The sequence below is a fragment of the Arvicanthis niloticus genome, chromosome 14 (genome assembly GCF_011762505.2).
Source record: "Arvicanthis niloticus isolate mArvNil1 chromosome 14, mArvNil1.pat.X, whole genome shotgun sequence".
In the NCBI taxonomy this organism is placed as follows: Eukaryota; Metazoa; Chordata; class Mammalia; order Rodentia; family Muridae; genus Arvicanthis; species Arvicanthis niloticus.
The window spans coordinates 68,787,035-68,805,318 of NC_047671.1; the positions used below are offsets into that span (position 1 = coordinate 68,787,035).

The 18,284-nt window shown below is 37.7% G+C and overlaps 1 non-coding gene across 1 annotated transcript; it reads right to left on the reverse strand.

Moving 5' to 3' along the window:
* Positions 1-250: 250 nt before the first annotated feature.
* Positions 251-380, reverse strand: LOC117720234 (small nucleolar RNA SNORA17). The gene has a single exon (XR_004608267.1). It is a non-coding gene; the product is annotated as a small nucleolar RNA SNORA17 (small nucleolar RNA).
* Positions 381-18,284: the final 17,904 nt, after the last annotated feature.

Sequence of the window (18,284 nt, forward strand, 5' to 3'; positions counted from 1 at the left end):
CGTGGTCATCTCAGTCTCGCTCCACACATGGTCCACTAGAGTAGCCCCATATGAATGTCTTCTATCTCAGGTTCCCTCCCTCCCAGGGCCCTCAGTCCCAGGCAAGGTTCTTCTAGTCTTCAGCTTGCTCCTGGTTCTGAGGATTGTCTGGACCTTTATGGTACTGAACTGATGGTCGTCTCAGGCTAGGTCCTGGTCCAAGCCCTGTGACAACAGACTAGTAGTCATCTCAGGCTAGCTTTTTGCAGGGAATGTTAGGCTACTAATCATACAGGTTCATAGGTCAGAACAGTGAGTGTAGACATAGCCTTTCTCCTTTCTGCCACCTACAGATGCACATGTGACACAGCAGTGACACCTGCAATCCTCCTAAGGGCAGGTTCATTGCTTTTTAATACGATCATTTATACCTTTACATTTTTCTTTTATCCCTGCTCTCAGTCTGTCTCATATGCTGTATGGTATATTCCATTATGGTTCATCTATCCATTTCCTCTTGTGAATTTTTTCTTTGATTATTTTTGGTGATTTCTTCAACTACTGGGAGTTTTGTTTGTTGGTTGGTTTGTTTGTTTTCTATCTTTCAATTATATTTATGTCATTTCTAAGGTCATTACACTGCGGCTAGGAAAGATTTTTCAAAGAGTCTTCCTAATTTCCTAAAGTTATTGAGACTCAATTATGAACTTAATATACTGTCTACTCTGGAAAATGTCTTCAGTACTTAAAAGATACTCAGTGTGAAGCTGCTGGTAAAATTGTTTCATCTCTATACTTTATGTGAACTCTTCTCTTGTGTTAATCAAATGTTTTATTGTATACTTTTCCTCTCTCCAACTGTTCTGTTCATTATTGCAAATAGGGTATGGAATTCTCAAACTGTTATTGTGAAGGTGCCTCCCCCCCCCTTTTAACTACGTTAGTAAAGCTCCTTTCTTTGATTACTATTTGCAGGTAACAACTTTTTAATTCTTTCACCTTCAATCCATTTCTGCCTTAGATTATAAAATCAGTTTCAAGTCTGTACAAAATGTACAAAGTGTTTGATTTTATTTTCTTTTGATTGGAGAATTTATTCCATTCACATTTAAAGCAATCACTGAGAAGACATTATTTATTTGCTTCATTGTAATCTTTTTCTTCTACATGTGACATTTGTTTTCCTCATTTTCTTCTTCACTATTTTTGGTTTTAATGTTTTGCTTGCTAACTTTCCAGGATGAAGAAGCACTTAGATATTAGTGAAGCATAGCTCTGCACAAGTCAAGAAAAAAATTTCCAGTCATTCTGTACCTCAAATAATAAGTAATAATTATTTAAAATTCATTAGTCTAAAAAATGACAGAAATCAAACCAGAATTAAAAAACAAATTTACAAAAATATTAGTAATTAATATTTTAATCTCAGAAGTTGTGTAGAGAACAAAAAGTTGAGGTAACATAACTTATTTGAATGCTTACCTTTTTAAGGAGCTTCATCACTTCTTTATGTTAATGACTTCCTGTTCCTCTTTCAAGGATGTCAATCCAAAATCCCTGTCCAAAGTCCTGCTCACTAGGCCATCGAAAATTGGTCAGGGACGAGTATTTCGCTTTCTTTGGAATTGTGCTCCTCTCCAAGAGAAGTTAACAGCTTGGCTCTTGGTATTTTCTACTCTCAATACATGATGTTTAATTAATTTAGATATTTCTTGTTAAGCCATCTGGACACAAGAGCTACAAATTTTCTTTACCCTGTGTATCCATTATTCTCAGGTATGGTGTCCAAATTCTACCTCCTTGAGATTATTCCTGAAATTTTAAAGAATGTAAGATTGTCTACTGCTGGTGCATTTCCTTTGAAACATTTTTCATTCCAGTTTATCATGGAAATTTTTTTTGCTTAATGTTTCACATGGTATATCATGGATTTCCATGGGCTATTTACCACATCAATAGGGCAATAGCATATTTATTACAACTCATTGTCAGTCTGTAGCTGTGATGATCCCTTTCTGAATCCTATGTTAGATGTAAATTCCTAAGATCATTCCAGGTTCAAATATTTTAGTCCAGATGAGCTGTTGTTTCTCGAAGTGACTTTGGAAGTGTCCTTGGACTCAAAACTTGATGGAGACTATAGAACAGAGATGGCAAGTGAATGGTGAAGTAGCCACTTAGCATCAACAAATGCACTGAATGGGAATACAGCCTGGTAGTGAAAATAAATGACCTATCTGCTCAGAAGCTCTGGACTTAGGAATCCCTCCTAAGTTGTCTTAGAGAACAGAGACCTTTACAACTACCTAAAGTCAATAATGACTACATTCTTTTGTAAGGGAGCCCTTACGTTATTACTCTGACTTGTAAGATTTTTGTTGCCTACAATAGGTATATGTGCCAAATCAACAAGTACCTCAGCAATATGGTTGCTATGGTCCGACATGAATAATGACAATACAAATAGACGTGGTGAACTGAAAGAAGGAATTCTCATAGGCCACTACCTCAAAGAACTAACAAGGGCTGAAGGAGGAAGACTTCGTCTTCTCCAAGGAGGTGCCTCCTAATTAATTACCAAGTGTTCAGCCCTGAAATAATATACACACAAGCAACACTAAATGTACTCAGTAGGTTGCATATACACACATGTGCATGTGTGTGTACATGTGCTTGTACATGTGCATGTGTGTGTCCACACACATGTGTGTATGTGCATGCGTGTGTGTGTGTGTGTGTGTGTGTGTGTGTGTGTGTGTGTGTAAAACAATAATTAAACCATGAAATTGAGAGAAAGACAGGGCGAAGATGGGAGCTGCTGGACGAAGATAAGAGAAAGAAAATGATGTAATGGGTTATACTTTAACTTTTAAAAAGTGCAAAGATAAAAGTAATTTGGATGAGCAAAAAAAATCACTAGTCACAAAAAATATAAATAAATAATAAAATGAAATGAACAAATATTAAGCAATGGGATTCTGCCAGGTCCTAATCTTGAAAACTCTTAAGTGGAATAATCTTCAGTTTATCGAATCCATTTTCTTGCCTTCAAGCAGAAAGACACAACCCAAGACAGCATGTGAATTTTTAGTAAATGTCACCTGTTACTGGCATATGCTTGTGGGATTTGTATGTATAAATTATGGTTATGAGATAGCACAAAAATAAAGGACAATGATGTATTTCTAAAACCTCTTTAGAAGGCCAGGAATCACACGAAAGAATACAGACTTTGTTTCTCATTTTGAAAGGGCATTACTAATTACTTCAGAACTCGATTTTGAACAAAGCTTAAAGTGCCTTAATGAGACAACCTCAAATACCTGTTTTGAAAAGATACATTCAACTGTCAAAACCTTTTGTTTTAAAGTATCTTATCTTTGACAAAATACCTGTATTCTGTTATTATCAATATTGTATGGAAGAGAACAAAATTCACTGAAACACATACACATGCACACACATATGTGAGCACACACACACACATACTTTTCACAACTACAAATGATATTTTTTGACATTATCATTTGGCTTTGTGCAAACACACGATCTACAATACAGATCAATACAGTATGGCAAGTGAATGGTGAAGTAGCTTACCATTTCACTTACAGTATTGAAATTTCTGCTTTAAGAGGCAGGAAGGATGATCAATGTTCAACAAATAACAAAAGATTTTCTAAACGTCAGAGAACGACTTCTTTCAGATTCTAAAAGGGTAACAACAATAGAGGACCGAGACAGAAAACACATTAAGTAACTTCATATATCATTGTTGCCAATACTGTACAGACCTGTTAGGAATATTTTAATTCAGGATGCCCTTACATTTTGCAGAGCCAGAATGGAAGAAAACCTGCTTCAGAAGAGATGGCACCCGGAGATGCCTCATTCTGGCAGCTAAAATGCTGACCAAAAAAATCAGTTTGGTTCAACCAACTGGTGTCATTCTCAAACTGTTTCCAAGAGAGCTCTTTAGTTGAGACATTATAAAGACAAAAAAAGGGAGAAGTTAGAGACAACCTGGGTCCCCATTTTGTACAGGATGTAAATTAAATTATTCATCAAATGTAAAGCTCTGTGTTTGCAAACAAGCACATGTTGAAGTGTGTGCCACTTTATTTGCCATGAATTCATAGCACCTAATTCTGTAGAGAGGTTTGGTAAAGTATCACACTGGGAACAGTGTTACAAATTGTTTTCCTCATAATTTTGTAGACCAAAAAGGCACTTGGTGCTTCATCTGTGACAGACTACAACTGCCAAGATGATGTGACAGATTAATACATGAAATTCAAAGCAAATGAGTGCTTCCACTTCTGTGTGTTATTTCCCTTTTATAACAAAGGACATTGTGTTTCCAAAAAACACTCTCCTTAACTCAGTAAACAAATCTTATTCTCTCCTGCTTGTAGGTATTTTCTTCCAATAGGAAGCATTTTATAATTTATTTTTCTTTTTTACAAAATATATTTGGTCTTTTGAGTAATTAAATTTCATTTATTTTCAATTATTTTTGCATAATATTAAGATAACAGTTCAAGAACCTTTTATATTTTGTTTCTAGTTATATGTCCCAAGTGAGTTACATTTCACACTAGCCATAGCAAATATTTTGCCCAAAGAAGTTTTCAAATCCACTTGGAAAACACTTTCAATAAGGCATTTAAATCCTGAGATAAACAGACTAGCAAACACATTCATACAACATTGTTGGTCCAATCTTTCCAAAATCCTGATGAAAATATCATAGGAAGATGAGGCCTATAGAAACCCGTTGGAGCCTAGACTACTATAATACAGCTGTTACATTGGTTGAATAAGCTTTAAATAAGCAAAACTATCCTTAAGAACATGAATTATATAACAAAAAGAAATTACCAAACTTCTCATATTTGACTGTGACTCTATGTGTAGTCCCTTTTTCCATGGTTAGCTAGAGGTAGCTTTGACCAAGAAGGGCTGGGAGTGGTGATTCTCATTGACTTTCCTGCTTATAGCCATCAGGTGGTGTCTGCATTACTTGGACGTTACCTACATGGCAATCCTTTACAAAGATCATCATCTTCAACATCTGCTATGGTGCTACATGAAGTTCATCTGGGTCTGTTTTTCATAACATCACTGGGTGTCAGTAAAAGAAAAGTGAGTCATAGAGAATGAGTTTGGACTAAGTGCTTACTGCAGGGACTGACTTTCATACAGTGCTATAAAAATTAATGCTTCTTGCTGTGGTTTGAATGTGAATGTCCTCTACAAGGTCATGTTTTGAGGACCCAGTCACTCTGAAGGTAGTAGAGTCTTTAGAAGATGGGGTGCAGCTGTCATATTAGGCTCCTAGGATTGACCTTGGAAACATAAGTGTCTGGTTCCTGGTTCTGACCATCTCTGCTTCCAGATCTGGTAAGATGTAAGATGCCTCCATCACCATGAACTTCACCATATCTTTCTCACCATGATGGGTTGAAATTCCTCTGATAGTCTGGGCCAAAATAAACCTTGTCTCACTCAAGTTGTTTCTGTCAGATGCCTTTGGTCACAGCAATGAAAAAAATCAGTGAGCACAGGCTTTGTGATCTTTTGATCTACTGGACAGAATACAAATTAGGAAGCAAGTTCTTACTTATATAATTATAAGTATCAAAACTGGTAGCTTCAGGTTGATCTCAACCTTGGAGCATTTTTATGTTTTAAATAAACCTTAAATATACCTTTGTTCTTTTAAAATTTTATTTTAGAATTTTGCCAAAGCACTTCTTAGCTATCTGCACTTTCTAATATTGAGGAAATCACAGATATATGTCACACTTTTATCTTCTTCCTGGGATGTTCTTGCTAGCTTTTAAACACAAAATTTAAAAATACCAGATCATTGAAGAGGACAAGGAGCTGCCAAAACTCCTCATCAAGCACTGTACCCTGCCTGAGCTTAAGATCCTTAGGGATCACATCCTTCCCTGAATACCTCCAAATGGACTTTGCAATCTGTACTAACTTCTGAAACATTTTGTGTCTACGCATCAGTTTGTCGTGGTTGGAAAAGGCACAGGTCAAGTTCTATGCCTTCCTTAATCCTGGCCCCCACCTTATCTTTTGAAAACGGGTTAAATGTAGCTAGATTGGTGGGCCAGACAACAGCAGAAATTCCCCTCTTTCAGCCTTCCCAGTCCCAGATTACAGGAACAAGCCTCCATGCCTGATTTTTACATGAGTGCTAGCAGATCCAAACAGAGATCTTTGTGCTGGTGCCACAAAAACTTTACCGACTGAGTGTTACCTAATCTCTCATTCCTTACACTTTTGTATACATTCTTGGTTTTCTAGAAATATAGAGGATGAAATATTGAGTGTAGTATGAACAAAATAAAAATAAGCTGAAAATATACTATCACAAAGGGAAAAACAATAACCCTGTCCCTTCAAACTTAACTTTTTACAGTCTTCATTATCTTTCAATTTTGTATATCTTGATTGAGTAACCCCTCCAAACAATTAGAATATTAAATAAAGGTAAAGCAACATATATGAAAATAATTATTGTAAACAATTACTTCACTATAATCTCAAAAATAAGTAAATTATTTATTCATTGAATATGCTCTGAGTTTGATTGGCTAAGGCATCCAAAGCTTTCCTGAGAAAAGAGTTATTTACAGTCCCATCTTCAGCAGCTCCAGGCACTCTACAGTTTATGATCAAAAGCAACCTCCATAACTCAGGACAGCCTTCTCACCTTTGTCCACATTGCTGTAGCTTGTTGTTTGAGCAAGACAGTATGAATGGATCCCCTTGCAGGGATGGCGTAGGGTAAAGAAACACTTTATACAGGAGATAGTACATTTTATATCTATTGATAGAGAGTTCATTCACTCCAATAAGATACTGTTTGCAATGTCTCAAATATACCATATTTCTTATATCAAATTATTTCCCTCTTCTTTGCAGTACAAGCTCCTATATATTCTTCAGGAAAAGTCAAGTGGAACAATCAAGATGGTACAATTGGTAAAGCCCTTGCATCTCAATAATGACAACCTGAGTTCAGATTCTCAGTTCCTACCTCACTTAAAAGCCAAGTAAGGCAGCACACACTTGTAATCCCAGTAAAGGGGATGAAGAAATGAAAAGGTCTTTGGAATGTGCTGGCTAGTCAATCCAGCCAGTAGAAGAATTTTGAGACCTATCTCTCTCTCACAAACACACACACACACAGACACACACACACAAATAATGGGTAGACAAAGATATTTGATAGTAAGCTATGGCCTCCATGTGTACATATACACCTGCACACTTACAAACACATGTAAACATGTTTGTTCCCACAGACACAGACTCACACTAACATATACAAGAGAGAAAGATGTATAGCTTCCTTCAGCACATGATGGTCTATCCCTTGCTTCCCATAGGCTTAGGGCTTTTTTTTTCTGTTAGCATTCCCTCTTCTTAGTACATTTTGAAATTAGAACCACCCTGTTTATCCTGTTTTTACTTTTTTAAAACTGACATTTTAAATTTTTGAGATTATAATATATATAAATCTACATTGTTTTCTTCACCTTCCTTTCCTCTCCTTAAACCCTCCCATGTATTTTATACATACATACATACATGTGTACACACACACATGTATGTATGTATGTATCCCCAAATAATAAGTGCTACCTACTCAATTTGTGTGTTACCTGTATATATGTTTTCAGGATGAACCATTTGCTTTTGGGCAACCATTTGGTATGCAGTACCCAAAAGACTATTTCTCCTACTCCCTCAGCATTCCTTAGTTTCCTGTAGTTCTTTATATAGGGTTACTGGGCTTCCTTACTCCATCCTCATTAGAACTTTAACAATGGTATCAGCAGACCTGTTTGAATATTTTTCCAAGACAGGATTGCATTTTCGATAGGAATTTTTTCTCCTAAGAATTAGGAAATGAGGTAAATGTTGCCATCTTCAACAAATATTGAAAAGCATCATAAAATAGACATGAGTGCAATTTTTAGTTTGCTAAATTCAGTTAATCAAACGTGAGACTCTCTGCCCATATATGGTTAGCTGAATATTAGCTCCCTAACTTTCTGTGGGGAGAGGCCATATCTATCTTACATGTTCCTCTACAAGTCCCCTTGGCTATATGAAGACTTTAGAATAAATCCTGATCTGCAAGCATCTTAGAGAAGTGTTCATATTGTCTGAGTCTAAAGACCATCTCTATCTTTCCATAATAAGCCTGAATCACAATGTCACCAACAATCTCAAGACCACAGCTCTTGTAATTCAATGCATTGATAATACAGCCTGTCAGGATAAGGACTTTATTCCCCTGGGAGGCTGTAATGAGGTCCATTTAAGATAACAAATATGCATGCAAAGCTCCCTACTGGCCCACAGGCTTCTGGGTAGGCCACTGGCAGAATTCTTGCCTACCAAGCACTATCCTGTCCTCCCCATTCTTGCATCTCCATGGCCCCTTCTGACCTCACCTCTAAGTGATTTTTCTTAAGAGGATTAGAACAAGAACAGTCTGCCTTTGGCTCCTCAGTGCAATCCTCTCTCTCATAAGTCCAACTGGGGAAAAAAGGAGGTGTCTTATGCTTTTCATTAGCTTGTTTCTTTAATGTTCTTCAGAGGCAAAGGCTTATTGTCCATATCAGAAAAATGGAATGGCTGAAGCAAACTTTGTAAGTACACTCAAGAACACACTCAGGAAGAAGCAGCCAGTGCAGTCCATTTCTGGTGTTGTAGTACCTTCTCCTTTGTGAGTTTGAAGTGGCTGCTAGCAGTAGCTTGGTCCCTGTGTATTTGTCAGTGAGGGAAGGGAGAAAACAGAAAAAACATAGTTGCATGTGTATTTCAGCTGGCACAGCAGTTGTTTCTTGTTTTTGTAAAGTAATGAATTGACATTCTGATTTTGTAAATGTGTCCTTGGAGCTTTGATAATATGAGTCTTTGACTGGAGAAAAGGATTCTCTAAAAACAAACTAACAATAAAAAAGTAAAAAATCAAATCTGGGTAATATTGCCTAAGACAGCCTTGGGAGAACACCAGAAAGTTGCCTCTGCATCATCTCATAGGGGTTTTCCTATACTGTTCAGCCAATTGTTTTTTTTACAGGGGCTGAATGACTACCAACTAGATGACTAAACCACATAAAAGTCTACAGAACTGTACAGACTACAAGTATTTCTCCAAACCTTGTCTTGTGGAATTGGCATTGTAGCACCAAATGAATGTTTCATCCATTTTTCTTCAGATTTATTCTCCTACTTGCACATGTGTGTGCGTGTGTGTGTGCGTGTGCAAGTGTGTGTCTATGTGTGTTTGTGTGTGTGTGTGTGTGTGTGTGTGTGTGTGTGTGTGTGTGTGTGTATGCTTTGTGTACATAGTTACCTAAGTAGGCTGGAAGAGAAATAAAAGCTGTTGTGAGCCTTTGAGAGGCCAAAGCCTCTTAACCACTGAGCCACTTTTTCATCCCCCTCCTTCCAATTTTTAAGTAGACAATCCAGCACTGTTCTTTCCACTTGCTTGAGGTCTCAAAACTAGTAATAACTAGTCAAGACACAAGATGGTCAAAATTCAGACTGAGTACTTTTAACAAAGTTCCATCTTTCATGCCTTTCTACCTCAAATATGTAATCCTAAAACATGAATTAGTAAAAATAAAATAACTGCTGGTTGTGCAGCTGTTGTGGGAATTTCTGGGAAACTGAGTCACTGAGCCATTTTTTTCGGTGGGGGTGAGAACAATGCATCACACCTCAGGTTCATCAGCCTTTTATATGTGGAAGATCAACCATTAGCAAACAGAAGTACACATATAAAACCATGTGCATGGAAGCAAATGGTAATGGCTGGGCAGGGTTACATTTCTGTTACAAGAAATGGGGCTGGTCACCTCTGGGGAATTTCCATTGTTTTTAACATGTAGCACTTAGGGGGATTTTGCCACATTTCCTCCTCTTCTTTGACATGACCCCTTATGACCTTTCAAAAGGAATCTCCCGATACTGACAGAGGACCTGAAGTCAAACTGCTTCTGTCCTGTTTTTAGTGACATGAGTTAGAAAATTTATAAGGTATAGACCAAGCATTAGAGTCAGGATAATAATAACTGAAGCTCCTTACGGGGTAGGGAGGGTAACTAAGGGTTTGTGAAGGCCCAAGTCTCAATCCAGTAAGATCCTTTGGTCTTGTCTCCAGGCTTGATTTGGCCTAACAAGTGCCTAGCTTTTTCCTCTCAGGATCCCTGATTTATTCACCTAGAAACAATGTTCTTCTTCCAGGAAAACTCATATGCCACCTTTTTCCAGTCCTGAATATGTCTATCCCTCTATGATTAAGCAAATACATGGTTCCCAGGGGTACTATCTGGTTTTGCAGGGTAACTATACCCTGCTGGACTAATATGAGGTTGTCCTTATTTTGGTTGTACTGATAGTTATGTTGGACCTGTTGAGTCCCCAGAAGTATTGCCCTTGTGGCAGTAGTCCCTGTGGGGATCTTTCCCAATAGTATTTGAGAGTAATACAGGCTTCCTCTTCCCCCTTGTGGTAATGCTCCCAATTATTTGTCCAGGAAGAATAACTGGACAGGAGTATCATCCTGAAATACCCTTCTACTCCCAACCTCCAACATGTGTCCCAGGCTCTACCTGTAGAACTGTGACCAAAATAAACTCTTTCTCCCATAATATTTGACCATGATATTTTATCACAGCAACAAAATATAACCAGTACAAAATATTGTTAGTTGCAAACCTCTACAAAGGAGAGTCAAAAGCATTTTAAGTCTTCTGTGTAGGATGATCTCAAGGAATTTGGGCATATGCTGTATGAGTAAGAACATATTCCAAGACCTTTCATTTAATTTCTATGTTTACAAACAAAGAATGAATCAATTAATTGTGTTTCCTGCAGTTGTTTCATTCTAAGCCAACAGCTGGAAGTCCCACAATTTCAATAGGCATTAGCAATTAAAGGAACCAAAAATATTAACACAGAATGCTATTTTTCTTTTTAGCTCAGCAGTCAGAAAAAAATGGAGGGGCCTCCTCCACAAAGTATATTTTACCAAAGTAGTTGAAAGAGGCTTCCTCAGACCTTCACCCCCAGCTCCGGTTGTATCTCACTGTCCTATATCTCTTGTTCTAAAAAGCTTTCACAGAGCAATGCCTCAGCCACTTGTCCTGGCACCTCTATTGCATGTCGTACAATGAATTGGGTCAATATACTTCCTATGCTCAGCCTTTTCTTCTTACTCAACAGGATGCTGGCATCCTTCCAAACCTGCTGGGTCTCAATCCCAGTTTCATGGGAACTTTTTTAAGAAGTCAATGAGAGGGAAAAAAATATTTCTGGATAGCTCTACTGACATGGCCACAGGCAGGGGCTGGTGGGTATCATTGGGTATTTGCCACATGACCAGCCAGATGTGGACTTTGCTATTTCTCAGTTTAGCCTAACAACCAAGTCCTTCAATCATTGCAATCAGAACTAGCGCTTCAGGGGGAAAATAAATAAATAAGCTCGTGGACCAGCACACATAGCAGCTAGTGCTGTGAATACAGAGAACAGCAGCCAAGGCAGAAGCAACCCTGCTGGGGTTGAAATTGGCTAATCAATTTCTGATTTTTATGTTTATGTTTTATCAGTTGACAGATTGTGACCATGAAATTACTGCTTTATCAAGGGACCTGCTCTAAGTAATACTATTCTTGCTAAAAATGAAATTTACTATATATGGCACTTTCAGGTAAGAACTCCAGGCACAAGCTACTGTACATCAAGGGACAAAGGCAAGAGTTTACCCAGTCAGTAACAAGGAGAAGTTCCTGTAGTACTCTCCCTCACAGTAGCCTATGGGTACTAAAATTTATCTGGAGAACCTCATTTTAGAATTGGATAAAAGATGGAAATATAAACCTATCCAACTTGAAATGAAAAGAATAAGTGGGTCTGAATCATTGAAAGGGAGCAGACTCCGCGGCCATATTACAGTCTAAACTCAGACAAACGCTGGCCCCTGCTATATAGGGAAGCATTCTAAGGCATTTTTGGGTCCTTTGTCGACTTTTGACAAGTCAAACAGAAGGCTTACACTTTCAGGGTGAACACCAGCTGACAGCAGCATAAAGAGTGAGCATCTTTAACAGCTTCAAGACATTGGAGAAACAGATTAGAGGCAGAAAATGCACACTTGTATGCTATGGCACCGTGAAGGTCTGTCTTCACTTTGCTGTGCTCAGTAACGGAGTTGTCATCCTTTATGTTAGCACAGGATGTTTGAATGCTGAAGGTGTGAGAGGAAGGAAGGTTGCTATAGGCAATTCTATCTCTGTTACTTGTATTAAAAGAAAAGTGAGCATCGTCTTACCAAAGAGAGAAAATACTTATTTTCTTCAACAACACCAGGATTTCACAGCTTTGTTTCTTTCTCTTAACATCTCCCAAATTAGCTTTAGACTCCTATTGCTGCACAGCAGCATAACCTGGACTCTGCACAAAATCTACTTTGCAGCTACAGCCTCTGTGCACAGTGTGCAAATATGACCACAACTTTCCAGGGGCAGAAATTAGTATTGTCAGCTTTGCCAGGTAGGAAGAAAACATGAACAGCAGCTGGTGTATGAATAAAAAGCTGATCAATGATTGGCTGTCACTAAAACATAGACTGTTTAGGGGGAAAAAATCCCAATTTTATCAGTAGAAAAAAAATACAATTGGAGTAAAAATAACAAAAGCCAAAAAGGAGTTACATTGAGAACTATATACTTTTTTAAAAACTGTGGATAATTCATATCAACAAGCAGACCCACTCCTGAAACCAGTGGAGAGAATGAATGAGGGAGGAATTGAAATTGGTTAAGAAGGTGCATAAGATGTGGGTTTGACAGCACACAGCTACAGTCCCAGCCTTCAGAGACTAGGACAGGGCGTTATTGCGTTTGAGACAGATTACACAAGATAGAAAGTTCCAGGCCAGTCTGATTTGTGAGATTTTACTTTAAAATTAAAATAAATTTAAAATGAAAGTGGAGAAGATACAGGGGGAGAGAGAGAGAGAGAGAGAGAGAGAGAGAGAGAGAGAGAGAGAGAGAGAATTCCCTAGAGACTGGAAGGAAAATTTGTAGCCTGAGGCTCAACAAACCTTTGTCTGCCTTCCTCTGTATTTTCAGATATCAGGAAGTCTAAGGTATAGAGAGAAAAATCAGTGGAAGAACTTATACTTTCTGTGTTTTCTTTTACAAATTCTATAAATATGAAATATTGTGAACTCTATGCAGGATCCAATACCCAAGGGTTGTCAGCAAGGTGCTCAAAGGACAGTTCTGTGAAGCTTCACTTCTACTTTATTTACATTTATAAACTACTAGGAACAAAAATAGTTGTCCAGTGTTGGCCTGCTAACCTGCCTGCACATTTGGTTGTACTGACCACAAGAACACTGTCGTTGCTGCTGTCTTTTCCAATGGAGATAATTACCACTGACCATGAGGATTCTCGAGGTTTGGAGCAAAGGCGATTGTAGTTTAGAATATCCATAAGAATTAAGGTATGCATCAGGTTTGGTCTATTCTATGCTTTTAGAAGAGAACAGAATACAATATTATTTGTAATGAGGAACGTAAATTTATTTAGTGAACAATTCTGGAAGCTGAAAAGTTCAAGGTGGGCGTGGCACTTCTGGTAGGGCCTTCATGCTGAATCTTAGCACCATTAAGTCATTGCATGGGTAACACCAAACCAGGGGGAGCTCACCCATGTAACACCAAACCAGGGGGAGCTCACCCATGTAACACCAAACCAAGGGAGTTCACCCATGTAACACCAAACCAGGGGAGCTCACCCATGTAACACCAAACCAGGGGGAGCTCACCCATGTAACACTAAACCAGGGGAGCTCACCCATGTAACACTAAACCAGGGGAGCTCACCCATGTAATACTAAACCAGGGGGAGCTCACCCATTTTGATAACCAATTATAGTCTCAGTAACAATGTTCCACAGTATTGACTGTTATCCATCTGTGAAGACATGAAGGCTGAGCCTTATGATCTAATCATATTTGAAAGAGTATCTATCAACATTGCTTAATTGATGATAACATTTCCAACATGTAAGATGTGATAGGACACATTCAAACCATAGTGGTATTTCTATCCCTGTAATAATTTCTTTTTCCCTTACCTTTAACTAGGTAGCATTTCCTTTAATCTTATTCAAGGGAAGGAAGAACAAATTCGACAGTTGACAAACCCATAGAGATTCTTGTATCATGAGGTGTAAACCAAAGGTAGAGGCACCAGGTTGTGCTTGAAGATATTGCAGGACGTAAAAATACGTTTTATTATTGGTGGCTTTTCTAATAAAATAACAGCCCAACATAGTGGCAGCTAATCACTCCTGCAATGGGAATACAGCTCCATGTTTATATAAGCGATAGCATCCATGGGCAAATGTCCATTTGGAATATACCAGGATGAACTGAATTGACGAATAATTAATCTTTGCTTTAATTTAAATAGATAAATGTATTGGGCAATACAGTCCAAATGAACTGAACTTTGTCAACTTTTCTCACCTAAAATCACCTAGAGCCACTGGGAAGTTTTGAACAAAATATTGCCTTTTAAGCCAGTTTTTTGTATAATGTATCATTGTAAATCTTGAAGGGCTTGTTTGTTTGTTTGTTTGTTTACTTACATATTTAAGAACACGTGAGAGGTTTTCTTCCTCTGGGGTTTTGTTTTGTTTTTGAGATGTCATACTGTGTAGCAATTCATTTGTGTAGCCCAGGCTAGCCTTCAACTTTCTATCCTCTTTACTCAACCTTCTAAGTGATGGGATTACAGGTAGGTAAAACTCAACATGTCCTTCACGGGATCTGTGTAGTGTCTCTAGGAGGCCATCACTGTAGACAAATGCGCTAGCTAGAAGATTAGGGCACACTTGAAACTGGGTAAGTATTCCTCAGTTTTGGGAAGACTTGGGCAACTTGACACTTGATTTGGCATCTCTTTCCACTTCAGAGTTTTTTGATCCATGAAATTCCATTGTCCAGGAATGTATTAATGTTCTCACTAGGCTTTCTAAGACAATGTAAAACAGTTCACAAAAAAGCAAACATTCTGGATTCACACTCAGTTTTTCAAACTATGAGGAGCCACCCCTCTCTTCCTCTCCCTTCCTTCCTCCCCCGTATGTGTTTGTGTCTCTGTCTGTGTCTCTGTCTTTCTGTGTCTGTCTTTGTGTCTCTGTGTCACTCTATCTCTGTGTCTCTCTGTGTATATCTGTCTCTGTCTGCCTCTGTGTGTGTGTGTGCATGCGTGTGTGTGTGTGTGCATACATACATGTGTATGTGTGTATGTGTGTCTGTTTTGCATATGAGTGTTAGAGTATTGCATTGGGTGCCTGCCAATACATACATGCAGACACAGACAGAAGGAGGACTTCCAGTGTCTTCTTTTGCCTTTCATCATATTTCCTAGATATCCTCTCATTGGAAAGTAAAGTTTAGCTCTTGACTAAGATAACTTGGCAGTGAACTCTCAAGATCTGCCTTTTCTGTACTGCAAGGCTGAAGTATCATGTAGGTGCACACATTTCCAGCTTTGCATGTGGTTGCTTTATATTTAAATGTAATAATCATGCTTGCAGAGTGAGCATTCATACCCACTGAGTGGATTCTCAAGCCAAAAGAGCCTTTGACTAGCAGATATCAGTGTCATTTCCCTATGTCTATACAATAGGGTCCTTTCCTCATATTTAGCATAGTACACATCTGAGTTTAAACAGGTTGCCTCAGATCCTTTGTTAATGATTAGCATGTAGTTAAAATTAAAGTAGTAGTACTCTTCTGTCTCTTCATTCCATGTACAAACTATTTTCATCTTGGAGAAAAACACTGATTGCTCTCAGAATATATACCTGTACAGAAGTTATTATCTCCCATTTCATAGAGCAAGTGTGAAAGAACAAAACAAAGGCTTAATAGAGTATCTGCAAAGAAACCCAGCTGAAACTAGAGTCAGGCTCTTAAGGGTGTGATTTTTTTTCCAGATCAACCCCAACCCATCTTTATTGCATACAACTGTATGCAATATTTTTGTTGTCTCAATTGGAAGGAATTTGCAACCTATATTTGTGCAGCAAATGGACTATTGCTTTCTCTTGCCAGGGCTGCTTTAGTCAGTTGGAAAATATCATAAGGCCAAATAGTATTTTGCACAACCTACAAATCATTGGCACACACAAAATGAGCAGTTTCCACCCTAAGATCTGTATCTCCTATAGAGCCTGCTTATCAGGGCAAAGGCCACTCTACACAACAGTAAAGGGCTGATGAAGGGCTTGTATCTATTTAGAGAATCTGAGTTCACAAGGAAAGAGGAAGTTGTTTCTCTTCTGAGAAATGTCTTTGAAGGTTTTACTCCTGAGAAAAGTCTAAGTTATAAATATCTTGCCTCTCTACTTCCCCCCCACTATTCTTTTCTTCCTAAATAGCCTTATCTTTGAAATCCCTTCCTTCTGCCATAATGCCCCAGATTCTACCAAATAGAGCTGCATTTTGTTAACAATAATTCTCTTTTAAAAGTCAGATACCTTTGAGCATCTTTGGCATTTGACTAATACTCTCAATGGTATCCTAGAGAAATTAAAGTTTTCATTTGTGAGGATGATGGGTTTATTCTTTACAATATCTAAACCAAAGTATAATGTGATGGTCTCAGAGTTTAGTATATACAATATTAATTCTACGTCTTAGAAATATAAAACTGTTGCCTTCACCAGACCCTACAGATATTAATATAATATAAATTATTTATATTATATAATATAATATTTATATTAATACTATATTAATATAAACTTCCAAAAATCTAATCTCCATTCAAACAATTATCTCTAGGTGATTATAAAGAATGTTGTTCAATCCTAAGACATTGTTGTCCCCTAAAGATGCACACCCTACATAGTTCTATGTGTGACCCATTTTCATAAGACATTAGACAACTTGAATACATGGCCATTGGGTCTAATAGGAAATGGATAAAATAGAAAGATAGATGAATACTTGAGGTCTCAGTTCCCAAAGCAGAGTTGACATTTCAAATTCCCACCAGAGTTTCCCATCACATGTAAAAATGTACCCGACTCATTTGTCCTCCTCCTCTTCCTCTGTTCTCTCTCTTCTGAGACTCCTCTTTTTCTGTCTCCACTTTCTCCTCTTCCTCTTCTTTATTCTTTTCTCTCACCACCAGAAAGTTGTTTCTTCTTTTTCTTATTCTTTTGCTTTTACAAAACTCCTCCCTCTCTCAGATGAGTTATATAGTCTAAATTTGTATAAGCAAAATATTAATCTTTGTTTCTTTAATGAATACACTCACTAACTCTAACATTATATCCAAAATGAAAACAAGAATTTATCTAATTCTTCCCAAAGAGCTTAAACATTACATTCCTTAGTATAAAATTAAGCAGCATTCTAAGGGAAGAGTAAAGAAACACTATTGTTAAGAATTGGCATATAAATTGGTGATATTTCTTCTTAAAAATTGTATTGAGGGATGGAGGGGTGAAGGACACTTACTGCTCTTTTAGAGGACCCACTGGGCAGTTCACAACTGTCCATAACTCCATTTCCTTAGGATGTAACACCCAGACAAGGCACTCATACAACTGAAATGTAAAAAAATAAACAAATTAATTAATTAATAATCAAACAAACATTATCTTTTTAAAGGTGCATTGATCAGGAAAAGCATATTGGAGAACAGCTGCCATAGTTTAGGCTTTCCTAAACCTTGTTCTAGATTTCCTTGTTGTTTAGATTTCCTAAACCTAAATCTTTTGAATATACTAATTGAAATTCTTGACATTTTTTAGAATTCAATATGAACTCCTAATCAAAAATTTTAATGATGTCTTAAAGAGAGTTTCCAGGTCCAGCATGGCTGCATAAGGGTAGATGTGACTGCGGCTTAGTTAGCCAGGGTGAAGTTAGGGACTTCAGGATAAAGAATTAAAGCAGTCTCAAGAAGAAAGGGTATGGATAGGAAAAGAAAGAGTCTATAGAAAGCTGGCAAACAGTAGATGGGTTTATCTTATAGGAGGAAAGCTTGCATATGATCTAGAAACAAATAGTATTAGAAGAAGAGTATAAGAGGTCATGGATTGGCTAGGATGAATAAGCAACAATTAGAGAATCAATGGATGGTGTATAAACATACAAAAAGTTAGTCCTTTGTTCTCCTAGTTACGTGAAAAATTGGAGATGACAATGCCTAGAGAGATATTAGAG